Consider the following 8,693-nt stretch of genomic DNA (forward strand, 5'->3'; position numbering starts at 1 on the left):
CGCTGGGGGCGGCGCGGGCGACCAGGCGTAGCAGGGGCCCTCCGGAACCCGTGCCGCGGCAGCCAGCGGGTGGGCAGGGGCTGTGCTGGCCATGTCCACGCGGGCCCTCCGGTAGCGCTGGCCTGCGAGCTGGGGTTCTCCTGGGGAGAACAGCCACGGGACCCTGGGAGGAACCCTTGGAACTGCATCCGCCTGGGGCTCCTGCAGAAGAGACTTCAGGTGACTTTCTGGTGTCTTTGCTGAACTAAGGATGAGCTGTGACATCAGCTTCCCGCAGCAGTAAATGAAGACAGAGGACATGGATGTACAAAGTGTAAAAATTGTATTTCTTCATTTAAAATAAATTCTTTTTTTAAAAAAAAGTCCCTAAAAAATCCTTTAAAAATTATATTGTCAGTGTCAGATATTCTTCTGACTTTATTCAGAATTGCGTGAATGCCCAGCAGGTGGCCTCTCACACATGTGTACACAAAGGTGACGCTGGTGCCACGAGCAGGAGCCTGGATTTAGGGCGGGCCCTCCATCCAGTGACTGCTGTCCTTATGTAAGAAATGACACAGGGAGGGAGGCCTGCCAGGACGGAGGCAGAGACTGCAGTGAGGCGGCCTCCAGCCGGGAACGCCAGGAGCCACCAGAAGCTGGAAAAACAAGGAACGACTCTCCCCTTTCAGAGGGATTATGGCCCGATGACCCCTTGATCTGGGTGTCACCTGAGCAGAACTGGGGGAGAATACATGTCTGTTGCTATAGGCACCATGTTTGTGGTCATTGGTCACAGAAACAGATGTCCAGCTTGAGTCTGGGAAGGAATCTGAATATGGGTGGGGTGTTTTAAGCCATAAGGAAGCAGATAACTCGCCCACAAGACAGAGGACTTCTGGTGAAAGCAAAACCCAGGGGACAACAAAAGTCTGTCCCCAAGTAAGCTGGCTCTGGCAATGAAGGAATAGGGAGGAGGGGTTTGGAAAGGGCACAGGACCAGAGCCAATGGTCCCGGAGAGGATCCCCTTCAGAGGATGAGGGGGCCCTGAGGCCGCGGAGGTGGCGGAGGGGGAGCACAGGAGGGGTTGGTGCAGGAGGATCAGCGGAAACACCAGGCGGCGGTGCCCAGATCCTGGAGAGTCTGCCTCGCTCCGCCGCCTGTGGGGGGCGCCCCAGAGAGACTTGAGACCCACGCAAACCCTCTCCCTGCCCGGCTCCTCACCCATATCCTCCGGCCCGTGGTTGCTCAGGTAAATCTGACATGCTCAACATTAGTAACATTAATCACACTGCAGCATCCTAATGGGGATCCCATAAGAAAAGACCGAATCCAGGAAATTCAAAGTCAAACTTGTTAGCAGAAAACACTGAAGGGAAAAAAGCCGGAGGAAAATTGTAATGCAGCATTCCAAGGTGAGTTAAAATAAGTAGGCAAGCATATACAGTGATGAGGGTACCGTGACAGAAATGGAAAGCTTTGGGTAGAGGTGACTGGATGGATATGAAATGGGGACTGACAGGACCCCGGGAAGAAACGGAATAAAACAGAAAGATGATCTCAGAAACCTACATCCAAGGTATTCGAGGGGTGAGAAAAGAAAAAACAAAATACCAAATAAGAGAGAATAAGAGAAAGTTACAGAAAAGGCAAAGAAACTCGAATCAAGCTGAACATAGTTGAAGATAATTTGTATTGAATTTTATATTATAGACGAAGAACAGAAACAATGGAACAAAATTCATATTTAAAATAGTAATTCAGTAATACTTTACCCTTTAAGTGAAAAAGCTCTGAATATAAGTACTGCAGAGACACGCTGTGTGCATGCTTGGGAAAACTGACTTGGATGTGTCAACTCTAAGAAAATCCTAGCCAGATAAATCCTCCAGGCCTTTAGGCAAAAAGACAGTGATTTGTGCTATAAAGGAAAATTAGGTGTCGTCAGACTTTCTAAAGGCAGTATGTCACACTAGGGAGTTGATAAAAGAAATTGAAAAATGAAAATGGTAAAATAAGCGTATTTGGAAAAAAACAAGACCTGCTAGAAAAAGACCAACAAAAATTTAAAACCAGAAGAACAAATGGAGAAAGAACAAATACATGAAATATTAAGGAAACAGTTATTAACACATGAAAAATCGTAACTTCTTGGGACAAGTCTTTGTGAATACATTTGAAAACATAGGTAAAATCATCATGTTTTAGGAAAATACCATTTACCAAAATTGACCCTGATAGAGATCTGAAAGGTTTGGAAAGACCCATTTCCATACGGAAACTACAGACTATTGTTACAGAGCTGCACCCTCAAAAAGGCTCCAGATCCAGTTAAGTTCACAGAATTCTATTAGACTAGATCCTTCCAATGTCCCTTAAACTTTTTCAGAGCATAGAAAAAAAAAGATTCTCTACATTATTTTTAGGCATAACTGCTTCCAAATCTGATAGATTGTGCATGCGCGCGCAGACACACACACACACACACACACACACACACACACACACACACACACACTATAGCCCTGTCTCACTTAAAAATATCAAGTCAGTTATCACAGAATCCATCAGCGCATGAAAAGATAATTCATGGCGACCAAATGGTTTTTGTTCCGGAATGCAAGCGGGGCCACCAAATGCCAACAACCTCAGAGCCTGAACACAAGGTTTATCTCCCATGCTGCGTGTCCCATGAATGAATGTCAGCATGTGTATGTGGGTTGGGGGGCAGGCACCGTCCCCCAGAATCACTGTGAGCCATCTTAGGATTCTGCCGTCTCAACGCAAAGGGACATCAGGACACCAGGACGGGGGACATCAGGAGTCAAGTTCTGGCTCCAAAATGTTTCCACCAAGAACTGACATGCACACCTACTCAAGATTTCTTTCATTGGCCAGCGCAAATAATTTAGCCCTGTGTGATTTCTTAGCATCCCATTTTACCTCTGACTAGTTTTGTCTCTATGTCATTTTTGAGGGGTGATTGTTCTAGAAGTTACAATGTGCATGCTTAACAACGTCATCCGTCATCCATGACTTGATTCTAGAACACTTCACCTACAATGTTAATGTTGTCACATAGAACTCCATTTTTCCCTTTTGGAAATTTGCTGTTGCTATCATGTGCTTCGATATTACTTATGTTGTAAACCCATAACACATTTTTAATTTTTTAAATTTAGTAGTCTTTTGGAGAAATCTAGAAAGATGGGCATTTACCTGCATGTTGACTCTGGTCAAGAAAGGGGGGGTGGGTTTCCTTGGCTTCAGTGCTTGCACATTCTTCTTCTTCTTCTTCTTTCTTCTTTCTTCTCTTTTAGTGTTTTCTTTATTTTTGAAAGAAAGAGAGAGAGACAGCGTGAGCAGGGGAGGGTCAGAGGGAGAGGGAGATACAGAATCCAAAGCAGTTTCCAGGCTCTGAGCTAGCTCTTAGCACAGAGCCCAACAAAGGTGCTTGAACCCATGAACTGTGAGATCACGACCTGAGCCGAAGTCAGATGCTTAATCAACTGAGCCACCCTGGTGCCCCTAGTGCTTGCACGTCCTTCACAGGATGGGGCGGGGGCTTCCCTCTGGAAGGGAGGTTTTGGAAACCTTCTAGAGGAAGTGCACTGGCATTCTCCCTGCAGCCGTTCTTCAACCTGGACAACAAGAGTTGTCTGGACGATGAATTCACCTGCTTGGTTCTTTCCAGCCTGCGTCACATTTTGGTGGACACGTGGCTGGGAGTGGGCTGTAGCGGGTTGTGCCAGCCCTGTGCCAGCCTGGGCAGCCATCTGGGGGTTGCCCTGGAACCAGACTGACGGGCTTTCCTCAGTCTAAACAAGCTTCTTTAACTTTAGTTTAGGAGGAGGAGTTTACTTGATGAATCATTCTCCACCTTGGGACACCAGCAGTGCCTTGGACTGGGTCAACCTAAGTGTTGTTAGATCCAGAAGGCTTTATTCACAGTGAAGGGTGTTCCAAGAGTGTGAACTGAGGAAGTCTTGTTGACAGTGATCCTGACGAAGCTCCCCACCCCCACCCCTGGAGGAGGAGGAGGATCTAGCCTCCTCTTCTTGGCAGCTTCCCCCACATTCTGGGTCTGACCATGGGGAAGCTCTTCCAAGATCACTGAGGTATGCTGGGAAGTCTGAGGGCCAGCCAGTTACACCCAGATCTTCTCGGCCTCCCTTGTGTTGAGCCATGGCTCCAGAAACAGGATGCTCGAATAGACCCTGTGGTGCCTCGAAGTGGTGCAACCCGAAAGGTGATGTGGATGCAAAACATCCCAAAGCTTGTTTTCTGAATTCAGGGCTGATTTTGGAGGACCAGAATGAAAAGAGCTTCCAGAGGAGCCTAATCGGGGGAAGAAGATCAAAGCCGGTGGGGGGTGGGGGGTGGCTAGCCAGGGAAGGTGAGGTTCCTGGGCCATGGCCCCTTGTGAGCTCTGGGAGCAGAATTGGGAAACTTCCCAAAGTTCTTTTCCTTGCCGTCTTCTGGGTTCCCAGGCCTGCTCAGGGCTTGACCTTGAGAATAAAGATCTTCCTCACTGGCAATTTCTAGGGAATAGAACATCAGAAAGAAGGAGGTGGTCCCTCTTCCCCTGAAAGTCTGGAGAGGCAGGCGGGTTCCTGAGAGCAGCAGCAAGCTGTTTCAAAGAGGCTGTTTGGATAAAGGCTGGGACTCTCCTCCAGCTCTGATTTCGCTGCAAATGCTATTTGTGACAAAGGCCTCTTTTAAGTCACCTGGGTTTCAGAGAAATGTAATCGTGCTGTAAAAAAAAAAAAATCTTCAAAAAGGTTGATACCTTTAAAATAAAAAAAACCTGTAATTGGTAGCTTTGCCTAATTATACATTGTCCAAGGAATAACGTTTCATTTGACATCTCTTTTAAAATGAAGGTAAAACTATTTGTCGTTCACAGTTTCAATTTCACTCTTCTTTCTCCTATGACTATGAATTTGAATTAACAATATACGCTTTGCATATTTGGCTTTGGAACTGTGTATATGTTATTTGCAATTATGAAACAAATGAACTTTATTCACAATGTGAGCACAATCCTTAAAAATCCAGAGCAAAGCGGCTCCAGTGAACCTCATTATCAAGTTGTCAGCTCGCTCACACAGAGAGGTCTTAGTTTCTGTCTTGAATGAGGTGACTTTAATTAGGTGAGTTTGTTTTAAGTGGCTTTTTTCACAGCAATGAAGAAAAGAACCCCAGTAAGTGAATGCACATCTTTAGTGGGATATAGTCTAAGAACAAAAAAGAGCCGTAAGGAAATCTTGCTGTTTTCAGCAATTATGTTTTTAGTAATGGCATTGGTATAGATATAAATGTATATATGCAAATAATTATGTTAATGTTGTTAGAAACCAACATCTCCAGCAGAAGAGACAAGATATAAAAATACAAAATCAAAAATTACACATTCTATAATCCTGAATTTGGATCACAAGTATCTGTAAGAGCACATGATGTAGTTTCTCTCTGAAAGTATTAATGTCTTACTTGAAATATGATCTAGAAATAATGAACAAGCCAGTATCAAGGACTACCCCTAGTGTGGCTTCTCATTAAAAGGAACCAGGGCTCATTAAAAGGCACTGTTTCTCATTAAAAGGAACCAGGGCTCCTTGGAGAAATGGCTGCTTCCTGTTCTGGGGCAGGAATTATACAAGATGAACCTGGAAAATTTTGTTGCATCAGAAAGCAAGGAAACTATCAAAGATTCCCAAAGACTCCTGAATTGTCTTGAAAGAGCCCAGGAGCTATAACTTGCAATGGTGCCCACTCCAAGGGATGAGCTCATTGGAGCATCAGAAGGAATACAAATGAAGGGTTAAAGCACATCAGGTATTAAAATCCATCAATTCATCATTGGTTACCTTTGGAGGAACCAGCTCATAATTTTGAAAAGGATATAAAGTGAAAGCAGGTATTAATCCTGTACCAACTGTTCCCCATGGAGAACGAACACATGACATAGGATTTCTTTATAGCGGGTTTCCAGCTAATATATGAAGAAATAGAATACTACCATTTCCCAGGGCGCCCAGGTGGCTCAGTCAGCTAAATGTCCAATTCTTGATTTCGGCTGTCATGATCTCACTGTTGGTGAGACGGAGCCCCATGTTGGACTCTGGGCTAAGAGCACAGAGCCTGCTTGGGATTCTCTCACTCCCTCTGTCTCTATGCCCCTCCCTGCTCTCTTGCTCTCTCTCTCTCTCTCTCTTAAAAGTAAATAAATAAACATTAAAAAAAAATACTACCATCTTCTAACTCCTGATAATGGCAAGAGGCAATGATCATCAACGCCTGCCAAAAAAATCATTAGGTGAAGAGCTGATGGTATCATTATATAATGATGGATATTATGTACCTCCTGATGTGATGCAATATGACATATTGAATGTCATCTATGAAGTACTGGCCAAGCCTCCAGATTTAACTGCCAGTTTACTAGAAATACTAAGGGGGCGGGGGTATGGAGTAAAGAATCATTGTCTAGTTTAGGGTCCCAACTGGAAGCAGATGGTGAACTCAGATTAGGAAAATACCAAGAGGTAGGTTATTTATCAAGGTGAAGTCGGAGTGTGAAGAATTGGTGAGATGTGTGGCAAAGAAGGCTTCACCAGTAGAAGGGAGAAATTACCAGAACGTGGAAAGGAAGGGAGTTCTGTAGAACAGCTGTCTGTAAAGGAGCAGTTCCCTTCATCCAAGCGAAGCCAACCTTAAAGGCAACTTCTAAAAAAATCTGGGAAATGTGAATCCTGGATGTTTGATGATATGAAAGATTACTGATCCGTGTTTATTTTTAGATGTGATCAGGCTGAGAGAGGGGTGAGGACGCTTCTAGAGATACGGACTGAAGTATCTGTAGATGGAACGATACATCTGGGATTTGCTCTGTAGTAATCAACTGGGAGGGGGGAGAGGAGAGGGAGGGGAAGCAAGAGTGGCCACCTGTTGGTTGGGGCGGGGGGAGGAGATAGGTCTATAGGGATTCATACCTCTGTCTCTACTTTTGCATGGGTTTGAAGCTTCCCATTTAAAAAATTAAAAAGTGGGGCACCTACCTGCGTGGCTCAGTTAAATGTCTGCCTCTTGATGTCAGCTCAGGTCATGATCTCATGGTTCATGGGTTTGAGCCCCGCATTGGGCTCTGCACTGATGGGGTGGAGTGTGCTTGGGATTCTCTCTCTATGTCCCTCCCCAACTCGCACGCTCTCTCTCTGTCTCTCTCAACAATAAATAAACATTAACAAAATAACATTAAAAATTGAAAAGCAAGAGTACTCTCATTTAGCCTTGTTTCGTGTGTCACATAGCAATATGTCTTAGATGTCATTCCACATCATTGCAGATGAAGTGGCTTCTTTCTCATCTTTGAAAAACGTACGTATGTGTCACAAACATGATAAACAACTCCATGAGAATGTGATCAGCGTGTCCATGACATATACATGCTTTTCCCACAAATGGCAGCACTCTCTACACAGTATAACAGTGTATCTTGGAGATGATACCACGTCAGTCCAATGAGAGCTTCACGTTCTTCCTTTTTCCTTTGTTTTTCTGTTGTTTAGTCGACAACGCATTCACAACATTCCAAAAACTGCCCTCCAGCCCTCTGCTCTTATATACTCAGAAATGTGATAAGCGCTGCAAACATTGTCCTGTGATGGGTGTTTGCCATTTGACTTTGGTTGAGGTTATTTTTCCACGCAGAATTCTTTATGGTCTCAAATCAAACAGTCTTTGAAAATTACTTTTGGGGTTTTATCTCATCTTTGGAAAAGCTTCACTCTGAGATAATGAAAAAAATCTGTGTTTTTTCCATATGTTTAGTTCTTTTAAACCTTTTTTATGTAAAAAAATAACATACATAATTGCATCAAATATAAATATATACAACTTAACAACTTGTTATAAAATGAGCACCTGTGTAACCATGGTGGTCGGAAGACTGAACATTGCCCCCTGAAGCCCCTCTCCCCAGAAATCCCCAGTATGATCTTTCCTGATCAAAATCTGCTCTTTTCCCTTGGCAAGAAACCACTGTGTCAACTTACAACATACTCTTTTTTGTGCTCTTTATGGTTTTACCACCGATTTGTGCTTCCCTAAACATGGTCTTTAAGATCCAGCCCGGTTGTGGGGCACCTGGGTGGCTCAGTCAGCTGAGTGTCAGACTTTGGCTTAGGACATGATTGCATGGTTCGTGGGTTCGAGTCCTGTATCGGGCTCACTGCTGTCGGCATGAAACCTGCTTCGGATCCTCTGTCCCCCTCTCTTTCTGCCCCTCCCCTGCTCATACTCTCTCCCTCTCAAAAATAAACATTAAATAAAAAATTTAAGATCCTTCCCTGTTGCATGTAGCCGTGGTTAATTCCTGCCCGTTGCTGTGCAGTAATTTACTGCACGCACGTACCGTGATTTATTTATCCAGTTGGAATTGATGTTGGTAGGTTTATGGTAGGACTCCAGCTGAATTACTTTTCAGATAACTAGCCAGTTGTACCCACAATATTTATTAAGTAATCTGTCTTTTCTCCACTGATTTAAATGCCACCTTCATTATTTATTAAATGACCTTTTATTTTGTGGTCTACTTCCAGACTGCCTCATCTGCTCTCTCCATCTATCTATCTGGTCCTGAATTTATAATGAGCCCATACTCTCACTTTGTTGCACACTGAAATGCAACAGAATTTGTCTCTCTCTCTCT

The sequence above is a fragment of the Suricata suricatta genome, chromosome 12 (assembly GCF_006229205.1).
Source record: "Suricata suricatta isolate VVHF042 chromosome 12, meerkat_22Aug2017_6uvM2_HiC, whole genome shotgun sequence".
NCBI lineage: Eukaryota > Metazoa > Chordata > Mammalia > Carnivora > Herpestidae > Suricata > Suricata suricatta.